Below are 19,828 nucleotides of genomic sequence, written 5' to 3'. Positions count from 1 at the left end.
TACAGAATAATCTAACAGGATATTTTAGTGCGACAGGTGGATTTCTGTTACCTTTAGGCTCTATTCATGCAACACTAAAACACTGACTTCATGTTTAGCTGGCAGACCAGAGAGTTCCTGATGTCTTCGTCTGACTGTTGACAGCTTCTTCTTCTGCTTCTAGAAGTTTATCCCCTGGTGTGTTTTATCGCACAGCTTCTTGTTCAGAACTTGAAGCAAATTAGAAGTATCTGCAATCAGCAAGTCAACATTTCCTTTATCATACAGCAGGGAAAAAGTTTCTGGTAACACCCAATACATTTACATGTTATTGCCATTAAAAATCACTCTTTGGTCTTCAAGTGTAATTTGTTTTAATACAGTCACAGCCATAATACTAAACAATCCTAAAAAAGCATTAAAAATTTAAAATTGATTGGTTGGGGGGGGCATCTCGTAACCAGAGGTTTGTGGTTTGATCCTCGTTCCGGTTGTGATCAAATGTCGAGGTGGCCCTGAGATAAAGACACCCTAACCCCTAATAGCTCCTGGTGGGTCGTGGTTAGCGCCTTGCATGGCAGCTTCCCCATCAGTGTGTGAATGTGTGAATGTGACGTATCATGTGAAGCGCTTTGGATAAAAGCGCTTTATAAATACAACCATTTACCATTTGGTTCCACAAAAAAAGCTTTGAGTTGGCTCAACATCCAAATCCAGAGATTTCATGGATTTTGGATGATTTTCTGTGAATGATCTTAAAGAAAATAGTAGAAGTTTTATATACGGAATCACTTTATATATTAATTTTTTGAAGATTTTTACTCATTTTTTTGAAAATATTTACAAGAATTTTCTTGCCAAATTTGTTTTCATTTTTTTTTTTAAATAAAACTTTTAAGGAATTATTAGAATTTTCTTCCTGAAGATTTTGCAAAATTTTCAGAGATTTGGGAATTTTTTTTTGCAGATTTTTTTAAAAAAATTTTAAGACAAGGAAACAATATTTTTTGGTGCCCCTAAATGAAGACAACAGGAGGCGTTGAAATTAGGAGTTGTTGGGATCGTGTGGAGGTCAGCCATGTTTGTTTTACGTGTGTTGTGTGTCGGCATGTCCGCTTCCAGGTGTGCGTCTCAAAGTGTTCCCGGAGGCGACGTGTACCCGCGATTCTTAGCTCCGCATTATTGAGAAACCTTCTGTATTATTCTAATCAACAGATTTAAACAATCAAATTTGGACGTTTGTAAATGGATTCAGATTCGTCCACGTCTGAATCGCGATGCATGGAAGCATCTTAAGTTTGCCCCACCCCTACTTCACAGACGCTCGCCAACACTGGTTTCACACCAAGAGTCAGCCACACAGACATGGTTCTCTTTGTATCTGCTTGCTGTTGACATGCAGAGCTTTGGGCAGAACAGAAGTGGCTTTGAGCAGAGCCGTAGGAGGAATTTCTACGCCTGGAGTCCCACTCTGAGCAGCAGTAGCTGTAGCAGCCTCTCCTCCTCCTCCTCCTCCTCTCTGAAATACCAGACCTTCCTCTCCTGTCCTACATGCTTTTTGCCATGTTTGCGTTCTTCTCCATCTATTGTTCTCCATCACGCCTTTGGCAGTCTCTCTCCCTCTCATCCAGCCTTTGTCTCTTTCTCTCAGCGATGACAGAAGCCTCTCTGAGTTGTTTACTACGTCCCTTCCTCCAACATAAAAACGTTTCCACTGTGAGTTTTTGTGTCGCTGTCCCTTCTTCCTCCTCTGTCCTCTCTGCACCAGAGGCCAGATGTGAAGCAGGGATAGTGGAGAGTTTGTGTAAATGAGGGCCAGCTGGAGGCTTCAGTGTCCCCGACTCCTCTGAGACTGGAGCTGTTTTCTGAGCCTTTCAGAGAGCGACAATGTGCACTCAGACATGAACTGTAGTCGATGTGCGACTCCTGAAGAGTTCTCTACTGAGAGGGCAGGCTCAGGGGTGTCCAACATGAGGCCCGTGGTCCAAAAGTGGTCCTCCAGAGGGTCCAATCCGGCCTCAGAGTGTAAAATTACAGAGAAGACATTAACTGCAGATTGTAACTAATAAACTATAAATTTACTCGATTGTTCACTGTTCTTTTCTCATTTTTGTAGTATTTTGTCTTGTTTTTGTTGTTTTTTTCATCCGCCTTTTGTCATTTGTCTCATATTTTTTCTTGCTTGTGTTGTCTACTTTTTGTCTCTTTGTGTCCATTTTTTGTTACTTTGTAGCTTTTTGTCTAATTTTTTGTCTTTTTGTTTCGTGTCATTTATCTAATTTTTGTCTGTTTTTTGTCTGACTTTGTCGTTTGTCTCAATATTTGTCATTGTGCCTCTCGTTTATGTTGATTTGTGTTCCTTTTTCTCTTGCTTGTGTGTTTTTGTCTTATTAGTATTATTATTATTATTTATTCATTGTTTTATGCATTGTTTTTGTCACTTTGTCGCTTAAATTACTTCTGTTTTTCATTTTGTTTGTTGCTTTTGTCATTTTTCTCTCATTTTTTGTCCTTTGAACGTATTTTTGTCCATTTGTAACTTTTTTGTCTAATTTTGTTTCTTTTTTTGTTTTGTTTTGTGTCATTTGTCTCATTTTTGTCATTTTGTGTCTCATTTTTTAAGTCCTGAAAATGTGGACATTTTCAGAACGTACTTTTTTTGCACTAAAGCAAAGGAAACATTCTTAATTGTTGTTCTTATTCTGTAGTTTTACTGGAGATCAGACTGGACTGAGCTGAACTAGGATGAATTAGACTGCCTTGGTTTATCCGTTTGTGACTGAGAGCTTTTCAGAGAGCGATGTGAGCACTCAGAAATGAACTTTACTCGATGTGCGCCTCCTAAAGAGCCCTCCAGTGTGCAGCGAGCGCTCACACTCCGGTTTAGCCGACCAGAACAGTTGAATCCTGTGCCGGCGTGTGAAGCAGACTGGATAAAGAGCGTCAGTGATCCAGCAGTGGGAAGCAAGGCTGCCATTGTGGCGGCGCTGGGCAGGTTTCCCCCTTCTCCCCCTGCCCCCGGCCCGAGTCCATATTAGGGCAAAACTCAGCCAGCCTCCCCCCAGCCCGCCCGCCGTCACATTCGCTCCATAAAGCAAGCCTGAGGCAGACGCAGCTCCTTAACCCAATTTGAAGGCCTGCTTTCCAGTCAAAACAGCAAGGGATTTTAAATGGATGCAGAACGCCAAGGCCAATTGTTTTCTGTTTAAAGGGGGCAGGCGGGTGTTTCTGAATGTTTTCTTCATCTGTAAGGGGTCTGGCGTTAATGGGCTAAAGCTGAGCAGTGCTTTACCGTATGCCTCTTTTCTCTAATAGTTTTATACATGCATCCTCACAGGTTAATGATCTTCTGCTAGTTTTTAATAGTTTGCATTGTTAGAATACCTTCTGGAGGAGAACAGAACAAAGCAGGCTGATGTAATGTGAAACCACAAGTCACCCTTTGGAGTTTCTTTGATTTCTCTGCGACCACAAATCACTGTAACAGACACTCAGTGCCAGCTTTATTGTGGAACTTTTGGCTGTGAGGAACACAGAACAAAAGGAAGCTACACAAATAAAACGTGTCCCGTTATGCTACAGCAGGAGAGTCAAACTCATCTTAGTCCAGGTTCCACATTGATCTCCAGTGGACCAGACCAGTAAAACCAGTAAAACCACAGCATAGTAACCTATAAATAACCACAACTCCTTGTTTTAGTGCAAAAATGTTCACATTTAATTAACTATCTTTTACTAAACATCATGAACAACCTGAAATTTATGAAGTAAAATAAATTCAGTTTCATCCACATTCATCCTCAGTTTATCGTTTCCACATTAGAACTTCCAGATCACAGAGTGTCTACAAAGGAACACAACATTTAGTCACCATGGAGGATTTTACTGTGATCAAAATGACAAGTTTGACAAAAAAGACAAAAAAACAAGAGAAAATATTACAAAAATGAGACACAAAAGAACAAGAACAATCTAATATTTTTACTTTCTGATCCAAACAACTTGTCATGGGTCTAGAAATTATTTTAAATTTATAGTTTTACTAATTTACAATCTGCAGTTAATGTCTTCTCTGTAATTTTTCCACTTTGAGGGTCGGATTGGACCCTCTGGAGGACCACTTTTGGACCACGGGCCTCATGTTGGACACCCCTGTGCTACAGTAAAGCCACGTTGTGTCACGCTGCCAGTGAGACGCTCCGGCTAAACAATTGGTTTGTACTTGCCACTCATTTTCCTAGAGATTCCCAAACAGAAGTTATTTTGGGTCGCTGGTGTTGATTTTGGTTTCCTTCGCTTTAAACAAAGTCGCTTTCAGAGGAAACGGGTCGACTTCACAGACATAAGAACCGCCGTTAGAAAATGAAATGGTTTTACTCGCTTCTTTGCAGCTAATGACACACATTTATAAGGTTTGAGCATTCAGATACAGTCCATGGACGTACTGGAGTACCAGAGCTTTAATTCTGGAAAAAACAACAGTAAATAGAAGTTCATGGTTCCATTGTTCCTGATGCAAAGGCAGGAAGCATGTAAAGACCGCTAATGTACTGTTTCAGTATATCACTGTAAGCACATTGTGCTCTTTAAAGTGTGTTAGATTTTAGATTAGACTCTGTTTGACTGTAAACCTGTAATTACTCGGTTTAATAAGGCGTACCCTCCATGCTAGACAGTCCTGGACAAACACCTTTCCCCTTACACCTCTGTTAAAGGTAGAAAACGCACAATGAATGCACGGAGCTTTTTGGGCTGATTGGGTCGATGTTTTGTTTTAAAGTACAGAGAATAGAGTGCTCCATCTAATCTCTTTAGAAGCTCCAGATCAATTCACTTACAAATAAACATATAAAAAGAAAACTTAACTGGTAAATGTCAGGACAACAATTACAACAACATGCACTGGGCAGATGTCATGCAACTTAATGTGGCTGCACAAGGAAACATTTTAGGAAAAATAAACATTATTTATTGATAAGTGGATACCTGGTTACGAATGGGTCAGTGTATAACTGCAGGACTTTGTGTGTCATAGTCACATTTTTGCTGTTTTCAGGCCTAAAACCAACATGGCCACCTCTAACCAAACACCACATGGTATTTTAGAGAAAGATTCTTCTAAAATATTATACATACAACAGAGTAAAATGTAAAGTTATTTATAAAGATATTATAGTAAACCTGTTGACTACTTTATATTAAATAAGTCAGAAAGCCTTGGAGTCTGGCCAGACTTTTCTTCAGGAGGAAATGACATCATGTGGAGCAGGTCATGTGATCTGGATTATGGCCGTTTTTTGTGGAATCTTTTTTTGTGTGTGTAATAATAAACCCGGAAATGTGAGTCGCGCTGTGAGCGTTGAAGCCGTGTATAGAGAACGGATGGATGAATATTTGTTTTTGTCGGACAAATGTGTTTTTCTCACCCGCTGTGGTAATCGCATCTGAAAGTGGTTTATACCGGCGGATTCATGAGAATCTAAGCTTTCCATCGGTGTATAGTGTTTGTATAATCGGGTTTGCAGCCGTCGGACATTCTTGAAATTCCTATGCAAATTAGTAGGTGTACCGCCGGCGGTACACTGAAGCTTAAGGGGTTAATAAAAATGTATGCAAATATATCCCATGGACTTCAGAAATCCTTCACTTATAGATTGACCCAGACAATTTTAAGTCATTCTGGACAAATTTTCTGTAATTATGGATAATTTTCAAATCGTTTTGTACAATTTTTGAGTCATTTTGGACAATTTTCTTGCCATTTTCAACAAGTTTTATGTCAGCTTGTATCTTTTCTCATCATTTAGAATCATTTTTGTGTCTTTGGGATAATTTTAAAGTAATTTAGAAACTAATTTCATGTCATTCTGGACTAATTTTCCGTAATTATGCATCATTTTCAAGTAATTCTGGGTGGGTCAGTGTATAATTGCAGGACTTTTTGTATCATAGTTGACATTTTAGTGATATTCAGTCTTTTTTTTTTTTTTTTTATTAGTGATTGTTTCCATAATAAATAATTGTGGAATTTGTAAAGACATGATATTAATGAAAAAAACATTTGGCCTTATTGTGGAAACATCTCCTAGGATTTACTGTCTGAGCTGCAGGTTTTCTACTGACAGTTTCTTGTTCGTCAACATAAAGAACTGAGGACAGTTTTATTCAGCCTCATAATGTGTTGTTCTGGGTCAGGACTTTTTCTGTTTTATCACCTTCCTGGTTTGGTATTTCATCAACCTAACCGTTAAACCACCTGTGTCGTGTCCACACAGGCAGAGAAGAGGAATAGTTTGTCCTGATTGTGTTTGACAGCGTTGTAGGTGAACATACTGAACCAGTCGCCTCAGTGTGAGGAAGTAAACTGAAACCAGATTCCACAAACTGCAGATCAGGTTCATCTGGCTTGGATGTGAAAATATTTCCTGGTGATGGCTCTTTGTTTGTTCTGTGTACGCCAATATCACAAGTATGTAACAACAGTTCTGCATGATTTGTCAGTGAATCCAGGAGTTGTGATGTTTTTCCAGACTGTTGCATCCCTAAAATGCCTGAATTCATGGCAGCTTTTGTAAAAGTTGCGATGTAAATTGCGATGTTTTAAGCATATTTGTGACTGTGAAATTGCAGGAGACAGTGACAGTTGCTGTAAAGTTGTTAGAACATGTTTGAACATTTTACTTGACAGTATTTCTTCCTAAACTAATTCTGTAACGCTCCAACCTATTTCCACAAACTGGAACACCACGGTGAGAAACTAGCAGCAGTCAGATCCTGGTTTAACCTGCAGTGGTTGGTAGATTTAATCACTAAATGAGATGATTTCGCATCCTGATATTCACACACGTGTTCACACACACCACACACACACACACACACACACACAACACACACACACACACACACACACACACACCGGCTTGTCACGTCATTAATGAATCTAGCTTTCCTTCATTCTTTCAGAACTCCAACAGATCTGGATCAACAGCTTCTGTCACGGTGATTTATACTGATAGAGGTCTGGTACTGGTCTGGTAGAGGTCTGGTCCTGGTCTAGTAGAGGTCTGGTCCTGGTCTGGTCCTGGTCTGGTAGAGGTCTGGTACTGATCTGGTAGAGGTCTGGTAGAGGTCTGGTACTGGTCTGGTCCTGGTCTGGTAGAGGTCTGGTACTGGTCTCATAGAGGTCTGGTAGAGGTCTGGTCCAGGTCTGGTTCTGGTCTGGTAGAGGTCTGGTTCTGGTCTGGTAGAGGTCTGGTCCTGGTCTGGTCCTGGTCTGGTCCTGGTCTGGTAGAGGTCTGGTAGAGGTCTGGTACTGGTCTGGTACTGGTCTAGTAGAGGTCTGGTACTGGTCTCATAGAGGTCTGGTCCTGGTCTAGTAGAGGTCTGGTACTGGTCTGCTAGAGGTCTGGTACTGGTCCTAGTAGAGGTCTGGTACTGGTCTGGTCCAGGTCTGGTCCTGGTCTAGTAGAGGTCTGGTACTGGTCTGGTACTGATCTGGTCCAGGTCTGGTCCAGGTCTGGTCCTGGTCTGGTAAGGTCTGGTACTGATCTGGTAGAGGTCTGGTCCTGGTCTAGTAGAGGTCTGGTACTGATCTGGTCGAGGTCTGGTCCAGGTCTGGTCCTGGTCTGGTAGAGGTCTGGTACTGATCTGGTAGAGGTCTGGTCCTGGTCTGGTCCTGGTCTGGTAGAGGTCTGGTACTGATCTGGTAGAGGTCTGGTGAGGTCTGGTACTTGTCTGGTACTGATCTGGTAGAGGTCTGGTCCTGGTCTGGTCCTGGTCTGGTAGAGGTCTGGTCCTGATCTGGTAGAGGTCTGGTCCTGGTCTGGTAGAGGTCTGGTACTGATCTGGTAGAGGTCTGGTACTGATCTGGTAGAGGTATGGTAGAGGTCTGGTACTGGTCTGGTACTGATCCGGTAGAGGTCTGGTCCTGGTCTGGTAGAGGTCTGGTACTGGTCTGGTACTGATCCGGTAGAGGTCTGGTCCTGGTCTGGTAGAGGTCTGGTCCAGGTCTGGTACTGATCGGTAGAGGTCTGGTCCTGGTCTGGTAGAGGTCTGGTCCAGGTCTGGTATTGAATTCGGTGGCATACGTGCGTTACGTTATGCATGGGACTGCAGTGATTGGCTGAACCCACAGGAGGCAGGACAGAATTGCGTAAAAGTTGCGGTGATTGGACAGAATCGGTGGCAGAATTCACATAGATTGGTTGAATTTGTAAATTACAGGAAGGACTGATTTCTTTCCCAGTCCTACAGTTGGACTGCAGTTGACGAAAGCGTTTTTTCTGTTGCTGGAATGATTATTAAAAGGCCTGTTTGATTTATAGTTTTTCTCATTTTATAGCAGCATTAACCATCCAGCTGCAGCAGATGATGCAGAAGAGGAACTGTATACTGTAAGAGCTGTCACCATGAAGTCCAAACGTGTGATTGCACATTTCTACTCATAAACCTGTGTAGAACGTGCATGAGAACAAAGGAACTTAACCCGGTTCCCACAGATTTCAGCCAGTCGGGGTTTTGGGTGAACAGAGAGCGAGCACAATGACGCATTTCCTGTTAACTGTCGATGAATGAAAGATTTTACTTGCAGTCGTGTGCGCTGAAACCTTTTCCTGTGTTTAATTTGTTGTCTTTCTGTTTGGGGGTTATGTGCATCCGTGTCAGTAAGAAAACGGAAGCATTTTACATCATTAAATGAATGCAAACCTGAACACAGGACACCTGCTAGGATGCTGATGATCTGACTTTTGTGAATAATCTTTTTGTTTTCAGAGGAATCGCGTAGGTCGGGTCGTTAAACTGATAACAGGCACTGTCCGGCTCTTCTAGTTCACATGAATGAAGCAAAATCATAACTGGTTATGACACAAATAGGACAACGCTCATTTGGATACGCTGCACATGTTGGAGGTGGAACTGATTTTGTAAACACAATAAAAGCTGTCTGGAACAGAAACCATATAGAATTTTACTTTATAAGTCAGACCAAAAAGATTAAAAAAAAGCAAAAACATTTCAAAAATGAGACACAAAAGAACAGTGATCAATCTAATATTTTACTTTCTGATCCAAACAACTTGTCATTGCTCCAGAAATGATTTTAAATTTATAGTTTTAACTAATTTACAATCTGCAGTTAATGTCTTCTCTGTAATTTTTACCACTTTGAGGGCCGGATTGGACCTCCCATAAATATCAAATTTTCCAGCAGTCCTGATGTGGCATGCAACGCGTTTTGGGGTATGTTTAGGCCAAAGTGGAGTTTGAAAAGATGGGAAAAGAGCGAAGAAGAAGAAAAAGAAACCGTCGGTGCTCAGACGACAAAAACGAGAACAAAAAATCCACAAGTGATGTCAACAAGACCAAAAATGACGAAGGCAAGAAACAAAATGAAAAAAAACTAGACGAACAACGCAAGCAAGACGAAAAAACACAAAACAACAGAAACAATGCACAAAACACAGAAAAGGAAACACAAAACAACAAAAACGAGAAACAAAGAGCGAATAAAGCAGAACACAAAATGGCACAAATGAGACAAAAGACGACATAACAACAAAATATTACAAAAATGAGACACAAAAGAACAAAGAACAATCTAATATTTTACTTTCTGATTCAAATAATTGTCATGGTCTAGAAATGATTTTAAATTTATAGTTTTACTGATTTACAATCTGCAGTTAATGTCTTCTCTGTGATTTTTACACTTTGAGGACGGATTGGACCCTCTGGAGGACCCCTTTGGACCACGGGCCTCATGTTGGACACCCTGATTGCCATCATACGACACGGCGTCTAACCATCATTTCATTGATTATTAATCTGTTGATTTCACTTTTGATGAATAGATTAGTTGTTTGGTTTAATGTCAGAAAATATTGAAAAATGTCCATCAGTGTCCAAAAACATTCATTTCAAGGAGGAAGAAACCAGAAAATATTCAGATTTAAGAAGTTGAAATCAGATAATTATCGTGTTATTCTTCAAAAACATTACTCAAAGTAATAATTAATTTTAAATATAGTTATTGCTGCTGAGCCTGATAAATGAGCTGTTAGTGATGTCCCTGCTTCCATCGCCTTTTAAAAACCCACTGGGCTGCTATGAATCCCTCATCCTCTCATCAGCTGTGCCGGGGCAGAAAGGAAGAAAGAAGCTCCACACAAACACGTCGGTTTACTCCAGGGAGGTTGGTCTTCGTCTTCCAGCCCGTTGAACTTCCACTGAGGGTTAGCCCCGCTTTGATCCCTTAGGGGTGTCCGTCCTGATCCAGATGTGTCCAGATGTGTCTCTCCCTTCCCCCTCCCTCCATCCTTTCAGACTGCAGAAGGGACACTTTTTGTTTTACCGTCAACATCATGCGCACTCCGACTTCATACAAACACGCATAATTTATCTGCGACCTCTAAACGTGGTTGGACGTGGGCTTGGTGCTCGCTCTTTCCTCCTCCGTCGCGTGACCTGAAGCCACCCTGGAAATGTGAGTTTTCCAGCGGTGGGCGTGATGCTCGTTCATGTAAATAATTGATTTCGGGTTCAGTCCTGTAAAATCAACAGCTGTCACGCCATCCAGAGCTTCCTGTTGCTGCTTTTATGGAAGATGGATAATGGAGTCGCCATTGATTTCCCTCTGAGCGACCTTAAAGTGAAGCCGTTTTTCAGCTGGTTTGGTTTTTCTCATTTGGTGTCTTGTTGTTTAGTCATTTTTTTGGTCTCAATTTTGGTTTTGTCCAATTTTGTGTCGTGTTTTTGTCATTTTGTATCTTGGTTGTGTTGTTTTGTGTCTCCTTTTAGTCATTTTGTTTTGCATCTTTGGCACATTTAGTCTCGTTTATGGTCACTTTCCGTCTCCTTTTTGTTGTTTTGTGTTTAGTTTTTTTGTCTTTTTTCATCATCTTTTGGTCTCTTTGTTTTTTCCCAATTTTGTGTCGTGTTTTGGTCATTTTGTGTCTTGGTTGTGTCATTTTGTGTCTCCTTTTAGTCATTTTTTTTTGCATCTTTGGCAGATTTTTGTCTCGTTATGGTCACTTTCCTTCTTCTTTTTATTGTCTCTTTTAGTCATTTTTTGGACTTGTTTTTGTCTAGTTTTGTCTTATTTTGGTCTTTTTTTGTCTTGCTTGTGTTTTATATCATTCTGTATCTCCTTTTGTTCATTTTTTGCATCTTTGACACATTTTGTCTCTTTAAAGTCACTTTCTGACTTCTTTTTGTTGTTTTGTGTTTAGTTTTTTCTCATTTTTTTTGTCTTTTAGTCATCTTTTGGTCTCATCTTTGTTTTTGCCCAGTTTTGTGTCACGTTTTGGTCATTTTGTGTCTCGTTTGTGTAGTTCTGTGTCTCGTTCTCTTAATTTTTTTGTCTTGTTCTCATTTTGTGTCTTGTTTTGGTCCATTTGTGTTATTTCATATTGTTTGTGTTTCGTTTGTTGTCGTTTTTTTGTCACTTCGTGGTCAGTTTTGACGTTTTGGAAGCTGTACTTCCATTGTACAAAAATCTTTCATTGTGGCGTTCTTATTTTATTCTAATTTCACTTAAACTGCAGCGAACTCCTGTCACATGCTGGTATCTAATTTCAGTCTTTCCAGGATTTCGTGATCGTTCTTCCAGATTGTTTCCTCCTAAAATGCCTGAAGTCGCGGCAGCTTTTCTGACAGAAACCTCCAGCTTATAGCAGTGGTAAAATGTAAATATTGTAGTCAAACATCTCTGGATGAATATCTGTGGATATTTTACTACAGTATTGTAGCAGAGCTGCCATTTTCCTAGTTTTAGTAACACCCTGGAGCAGTTTCAGAAATGTTAAACATGTCTATTCCAGTTTATTTTTTGTTCTGACGTTTCTAGTTCCCTCTGTTTCTGTCCATCGCTGTGCTGTTTCTATACAGCTTCAGGACTCTAACATCCTAAAACTGCTTGGGTTCAGAGGGTTAAGGAAACAATAGGTTTGGATGGAAACTGGGTCATGGCCTGTTTCTCCCTCAGGGCAAGAAAATGAGGAAAGACTCCAGTTCAGCTCTGTGCTTCTCTATTTACACTCTCTGCTCTGTAGAAGTCCAGAGATGTTGTTGTCTTCTTACCGTTGTATTTCCAGTGTGATCTGGCAGTTTGGTGTATTTTCTTGGAGGAGTTCAGTCATTGGACAGTTCTGCTGCTGATAAATGCCCTCTGACTGCCTTTGTCTCTTTCCATCCGTCTGCTCATGACTTTGTCATGACCAAAGTTGATTACTTTAACCATATTTCTGTTTTTTTTTGTTTTCCGCTAAATGTTGTGAAAGTATATGGCGTGGACTACAGTCAACATGATCCGGGACTTGGAAATTATCCCAAAGACACAAAAATGATCCAAAATAACGAGAAAAGATCAAAGCTGACATAAAATTGGTTTGCAAACGACATGAAAATTGTCTAGAATGACTCAAGAATTGTCCAAAATGACTCAAAAATTATCAAAAAAGAGTTGAAAATAATCCATAATCACAGAAAATTAGTCCAGAATGACACAAAATCTTTCCTAAATGACTCAGAAATTATCTCTAAGTCACAAAAATGATCCAAAATAACAAGAAATGATCCAAGCTGACATAAAACTTGTTGAAAATGACACAAAAGTTGTCCAAAATGACTTGAAAATTGTCTAACATGACTGGAAATATGTCCAAAATGAATCAACAAATGTCCAAGATGATCCAAAATGACTTGAAAATTGTCCAAAATGACTCGAAAATTGTCCAAAATGACTTGAAATTGATCCATAGCTACAGAAAATTAGTCCAGAATTACATGAAATTTGTCCTAAATTACTTGAAAATCATCCAAAAGACACAAAAATGATCCCAAATGATGAGAAAAGATCCAAGCTGACATAAAACTTGTTGAAAATGACTCAAATTTAGTCCAACATGACGTGAAAATTGTCCAAAATCACTCAAAAATGATCCGAAATGACTTGAAAATTGTCCAAAATGACTCCAAAACTTGTCTGGGTCCATCTCTAACTGAGGGACTGTTGTAGTCTGCAGGATAAATCTGCATCCTCATTCAGCTGCAGCTCTTGTAGCTGCTGTAAATCTCTGCCAAAAGCTGAACAGGTGAGTCATCTCAGGTGATGAATAGCAGCTAATTTTGAACTGTTTTAAACACACGCTTGGCAGCAAATATATTACAGACTGCTTTATCTCTTAGTGTTATCTATATTTACATACTGTAGTTTTTCTCTGTCAGTACTTCAGGCTGTTTAGACAAACTCGTGTTAGATTAAAGTGTTTGCTGATTTATTGAGTGTTCTGTGGTTTGAGGAAGATAGGAGAGAAGATAAGAGGTCCTCATGAATGTTCTCTGCTATGGTCCGGTTAATCCAGAGAGCTGCAGGTTGTTTTCTTTTGTTTTCTTATGTTAACTTTGGCTCTAGACCAGGGATGTCCTACATGAGGCCCATGGTCCAAAAGTGGTCCTCCAGAGGGTCCAATCCGGCCCTCAAAGTGTAAAAATTACAGAGAAGGCATTAACTGCAGATTGTAAATTAGTAAAACTATAAATTTAAAATCATTTCTAGATCATGACAAGTTGTTTGGATCAGAAAGTAAAATACCAGATTGGTCATTGTTGTTTTGTGTCTCATTTTTGTAATATTTTGTTGTTTTTTTGTGTTGTTTTGTCTTTTTTTTGTCTGTCGTTTGTCTCATGTTTTTGTCGTTTTGTTTTTGCTTTTGTTGTTTTATCGTTTTGTGTTATTTTTGTCTCGTTTTGTCGTTTGTCCGTTTTTCGTCACTTTGTAGCTTTTTATCTAGTTTTTTGTGTGTTTGTTTCGTTTTGTGTCGTTTGTTTTTGGTCATTTTGTGTCTGATTTTTGTAATATTTTGTTGTTTTTTGTCTTGTTTTGTCTTTTTTTTGTCTGTCGTTTGTCTCATGTTTTTGTCGTTTTGTTTTTGTCTTTTGTCATTTTGTCTATTTTTTTGTAATATTTTTTTGTTTTTTTTGTCTTTGTCTCGTTTTTGTCATTTTTGTCTCATTTTTGTCGTTTTGTGTTATTTTTGTCTCATTTTTGTCATTTGTCCATTTTTCATCGCTTTGTAGCTTTTTTTTCTATTTTTTGTGTGTGTTTGTTTCGTGTCGTTTGTCAAGTTTTTGGGCATTTTGTGTCTGATTTTTGTAAAAAAAAATTCATGTTTTAGTTTTTTGTCTGGCTTTTGTCGTTTGTCTCATTTTTTGGTTGTTTTGTTTCTCATTTTTGTTTTGTGTTTCCTTTCTGTCTTGCTTGTGTTTTTGTCTTGTTTTTGTCGTTGTGTTTTGCTTTATTCGTTGTTTTGCGTGCCATTTTGTGTTTTTTTGTCTCATTTTGTCATTTATCCATTTGTTTGTCACTTTGTACCTTGTTTGTCTAATTTTTTGTCTCTTTTTTTGTTTTATTTCATGCTGTTTGTCTCATTTTTAAAATATTTTGTCTAGTTCTTGTTGGGTTTTTTTTTGTCTTTTTATCTGAGTTGTCGTTTTGATCATAAAATAAAAACGGTCTTCTTCTTGTTAGTTGGAGTAGGACAGTCAAGCGTTCTAAATCCTTCCATTAATGCTTCTAAAACAGATTTCTACTTCTGTTTGTCATTAACAGCAGTTGCCTGTTTCCGCGTTGACGAGATAAGATCTTTACAAAACAGGTTTTGAGCTGCATGAGTTGAGAATCATTTTCAGTTTCGCTCCTTTCAGCACCGTGGAGGCACCAGCAGAATAATGAAGCTCTGTCTTCTGCTTTTTAGTTCGTTTTTCTTCCTCGTGCATATACATACATCCATGTATTTTCAGTGACGTCCCTCAGGATAACTTCTGTCACGTTCTTCTCGTCCTCATCACGCCTGCAGTCTGTCACTCTGCCTCTCCTCGCTGTAGGTTCAGCATCGTTCTTCCTTCAACCAGAAGTGACAGCAGCTCTCATCACACACCTTCCCTTTTTTTAACGGTAAAACATAAAGTGTGTATGTATCTGTCCCTCCAGGGTTCCAGCCTTTTATACTCGCGTGCTTCCCCTGTTTTAACAGACATCTCTGCTGTCACCGTGGAAACAGCCTTGGAGGCAGCAGCGTGGTCGTCCACAGAGAGACTTTTACATCTCTGTGTGAGTGTTTTATATCATCGTGGAGGCAGGTGTTATCTCTGACATGGAGCTAAGCTAACGGTTAACGGATCGGTCACAACCATGATTCTAGTTTTGTCTTTTCCTGCGTTATTCTCTCCACACGGCTGGAATCAAACACAGCTTCATCAGTAACTGACTTCATGGTGTTTTTAAACTAGAACTCTAGTTTGATGCACAAGAGGAAAATAAGTCTGATTTAATTTGTGAGTGCAGCGTCACTTAAGATATAAGTTAATTCGATGGCACAAGGTGTTTTCTCTGATTATTTTTCTTACAGTACTGCAGTAATCAATTTAAACACCTATAATCTTATCTCTGTCCGTTAAATTGACATGTTTCTACATTTTTTCCCCCATGATAACGATCATTTCTTGCCTTAAAATGGCCTGGATGTGACTCTAAATCAGGGGTGTCCAACATGAGGCCCGTGGTCCAAAAGTGGTCCTCCAGAGGGTCCAATCCGTCCCATAAGTGTAAAAATTACAGAGAAGACATTAACTGCAGATTGTAAATTAGTAAAACTATAAATTTAAAATCATTTCTAGACCAGGACAAGTTGTTTGGATCGAGATTGTTCATTGTTCTTTTGTTGTTTTGTCTCATTTTTGTAATATTTTGGGTTTTTTTTGTGTGATCATGCAGTAAATCCTCCATGGTTCAGGTCCAGGTGACTAAATGTTGTGTTCCTTTGTAGACACTCTGTGATCTGGAAGTTGTAATGTGGAAGTGATAAACTGAGGTATATTTTTTTGAAGCTGAATTTATTTTTCTTGATAAATGTCAGCTTGTTCATGATGTTTTGTAAGGTAATCATGGCGTGTCTTCCAGCGTGTTAAAACTCCGTATGGACTCGTTAACATAAAGAAGATAGCTAACTTCAACACAAGAATCAGCAAGCAGAAGAAAAGATTTAACCTTAATGTGATGATTATGTCCTCAAAGAGCAGAAGACATCCCGCTGAACCTCTACCTTCTGCCGTGACAGAAACAGTTTAGCTTTTTGATTTGAAAACAGAGATTTTTTTTATGATGTTCCACATTTTCCTGGAGGGCAAAGAACAGTTCAGAGTGGGTGAAAACTGAGTAGATATGCAAAGTGATGAAAGCTTCCTCTGTTTTGTCAGAACAAATGAGTAGTATGATCCACTGGGACACAGAAGTGGTGCGTGTTTGTTAAGTTTTCCACTTTCTTCTTATTGCTTGGCAGCTGAGACACATTTGTTTGACGTTTTTACTGAACAGATATGTCAAATGAAGTTTTTAACTAAAGGATCAGATGCCTTAACAGATTTTTTTGGTATTAAATCAACATTATTTCAGTTGTAGTCATTTTATTATTATTATTATTATGATGTGTATTTTTCCTCTGAGGTCTCTGGAAAATTCCATTGCAGCTCTCGATTGATATTTCCTGATAACATGTCTGTTTTCTGCACACATCTCCCTCTACATCAGGAGTCCAGCTTATCTTAGTCCAGGTTCCACATTCATCCCAGTCTGATCTCCAGTGATCTGGACCAGTAAAACCAGTAAAACCACAGCATAGAAACCTATAAATAACCACAACTCCTAATGGTTCCTTTGGTTTAGTGCAAAAATGTTCACGTTTAACAAATTCTCTTTTTATAGAACATCGTCAACAACCTGAAATTTCTCAAGAAAAATAAGTTCAGTTTCATCCACATTCATCCTCAGTTTATCGTTTCCACATTAGAACTTCCAGATCACAGAGTGTCTACAAAGAAACACAACATTTAGTCACCTGGAACTGAACCATGGAGGATTTTACTTTATGATCGAAATGACAAAAGTTAGACAAAAAGCAACAAAAACAAGACAAAATGTTACCAAAAGGAGACACAAAATGACAAAAAAGGAGACAAACGACATGAAACAACACAAGTTAGACACCCCTGCTCTACGGTGTGTGGCTCCACAGCCTGCTGGGACAGATCTACTGACTTTCTGACTATTAATGTGTGGTTAGCTTCCAAAACGGCGGGTCTACTGGTGTAACTAAGGATGGACAGACTAGTTGTGTAGCTGGCTACGTTTTTAATCTAGAACTCTGCCTGCTGGCTGATTTTTGGGCTTCCTGGTTAATTGAAACGTTTAGTTTCATTGTGTGGATGAGTTGGCCGCCTGCCGACGTCTGTCTGTCCGTCTGGCTGGGAAAAAAACCCAAAACAAAACAGAGAAAGTCCTGCTTATTTCAGCCGAAAACAGAAGTAGAGAAGGAGAGCGAGTTTATAAAGAAGATGAAGTGTAGAGAAAGAGAAGCTGGATGTGCAGAGAGTCAGTAGGTGTGATTGTGAAGTGTCTGCCTCGTCCACATGGTGTTCTGTGAGTCTAAGAGGTCCAGAAGGGATGATGAAGTGTGTACATGTGTGTGTTACGGACTGAGCGTGATGTGAGGTGAAGTCCACTCATGTGTCAAACCACAGGGAGCCGCCACACTCTGCCCTTAAAAGGAGAGCGTCTCTGTGGGCATCCATCCGTCCATCCGTCCGTTCATCCAACCAGAGGATCTTTTCCTCACTCTGTTGCCGTGGAGCTTCCACAGAGGATGGATGGATGGATGGATGGATGGATGGATGGATGGATGGATGGATGGATGGATGGATGGAGGTCAACACAGACGGATAGAGCAGTTTTCTGTGACAGATGGCGTCTGTGTGAGTCTTACTGAGCTTCAGCCAAAACTGACAGAGAAAATCAGACGTCAGTTATTTGATTTACAGTTTTTAGACATGTTTAACTCTGAATGCACAATCGGTAATCACTATGACTGTTTTAGCATCCCACAGTTAACCCTCCTGTTATTTCATTTACGGGCACCAAAAAATATGGTTTCATTTTCTGAAAAAAATCCAAAAATTCCCCAAATTTCTGAAAATTTGCACAACCTTCAGGAAGAAAATCCCAATAATTCCTTAAAAGTTTAATTTTTAAAAAATCCCACAAATTTGGCAAGAAAATTCTTGTAAATATTTTCCAAAAATGAGTAAAATTCTTCCAAAAAATTCCTCAAAATATCCAAAGTGATTCCATATATATCAGTGAAACTTCTGATATTTTCATTTAGAACATTCACAAAAAAATCAACCAAAATCCAGCTAAATTCACTGCTGGGATTGATTTCTGCTGCCTCTCTATGATTTTGATTTAACTTTTTCTAATTATTAATGTAGAAAAGTTGATTTATTCTCTTCCACAGAGAGTTTAGGTCCAAGCTGTTCCCACCTGAAGGCTGCAGTGTTTAAAGTTGTGTCTCTGAAAGAATGTGTCGCCTCACAGAACCTGCTTATCGAGAACGATGGAAACCGAACGTCACGTGACCGTGCTCCAGCGTCGGTCTAAATATGAGGGTTCTTCTCCTGCAGGAGCTCATTATCATTCAGCATCATTTCCTGGTGCTACAGTCTGCAAAGCATCGACATAAAGAAAGTGGTTTGAATAATGGAGAGGTCTGACTGCAGAGGAATCGGCTGCAGTAAAGTTTCCTTCCTGCTTTGTGGATGGTTACAGCACCTTAGTGAAGCGTTTTCAGGTCCTACATGGGGGGTTCATTCATGACAGTCCTCTCTATGTATGTGTGCAAATAACTGTAGCTTTGATTCATAATTTCTAAATTTAATAGTACTTAAAATTGTGGTTAGCTGTCTGTTTCACGTCCACGTTTCCACTGCCTGCTCTACAGCATGAGGAATCTCTCCTTCAGCAGTGTATCCTGAGACGTCTGCATGAAGCCGCCTGGAAAAGCTTCCATTAGCGCTGTCGGTTCTAAATCTGAACCTTCATTTAAACACGGAACAAAATATGAATACATTTGACCTGTTTGGGTTTAGGTTTTACTGTCAGCAGAGCAGAGAACTGCTAGCAGTAATGTGTTTGTTTTTCAGCAGAGAACGCTGTAAAACTCTTTCTTCTTTGGCTTTGAACACCTTACCCAGAGAGCAAACTATGGGTGAATCTATGCTGAATCTATGTTGAGACTTAACGTAGAAATTATACAGAAAGCGCAAGGTTGATAAAATGTTGAGTCAACGTTTGCTTACATAGATTACATGTTTGCAAACATAGATTCAACATTAATTAAACATTGACGTGTCAAACATTTTAATTAAACCAAAATACAACGTAGATTCAATGGTATCTTTTAAACACAAACTTCAATGTTAACAAAATGTTGTTGAATCAACGTTGATCCAAACATCAGTCTTCAACCGTAACCACAATTCAACCTTCTTAACCCTAATTCAACATTGATTTAACATCTTTTGCTATCTGGGTAAAGTGTGAAGTTGAAAAGCAAACGTTGACTCAACATTTTATCAACCTTGCGCTTTCTGTATAATTTCGACGTTAGGTCTCAACATTGACTCACCCATAGTTTGCTATCTGGGTACTGACCCTCCGCAAACGGAGCTAAAGCATTAAAATGGAGAACGCCTGCTGATCGGACACCTGAGACACAGAAGTATGGAGAAGTGCTTCTAGTTCCCATGTAGAGGATAAATCATCATCAGTCTGTGAGAAAGCTTCAGCCCTGACAATCCCTACCAAACAATTCAATTCAATTCAATTTTATTTATATAGCGTCAATTACAGTCAACTCGTCTCAAGACGCTTTACAGAACCCAAATGCCTGACCCCCAGAGCAAGCCCAAAGGCGACAGTGGCAAGGAAAAACACCCTTTTAACAGGGAAGAAACCTCG

At 39.5% G+C, this 19,828-nt stretch overlaps 1 protein-coding gene across 6 annotated transcripts in view; it reads left to right on the top strand.

The window, feature by feature from the left end:
- The window catches only part of fam49a (family with sequence similarity 49 member A), a 56,405-nt gene that overhangs the window by 11,182 nt on the left and 25,395 nt on the right, over nt 1-19,828 (top strand). Inside the window, exon 1 of one of the 6 annotated variants that reach the window (XM_051936611.1) lies at nt 4,092-4,193. The exons of 4 other annotated variants lie outside the window; for them this stretch is intronic. The gene's annotated coding sequence lies outside the window, so the exon portion shown is untranslated. Of the gene's footprint in view, nt 1-4,091; nt 4,194-19,828 lie in introns of those variants that run through there. One more of the 6 variants, XM_022193066.2, reaches the window with a different exon arrangement.

This window comes from Acanthochromis polyacanthus, chromosome 16, assembly GCF_021347895.1.
Source record: "Acanthochromis polyacanthus isolate Apoly-LR-REF ecotype Palm Island chromosome 16, KAUST_Apoly_ChrSc, whole genome shotgun sequence".
NCBI classification, from domain to species: Eukaryota; Metazoa; Chordata; class Actinopteri; family Pomacentridae; genus Acanthochromis; species Acanthochromis polyacanthus.
Note: the sequence above shows the minus strand (reverse complement) of the source record. Positions and strands in the feature narration are given on the sequence as shown.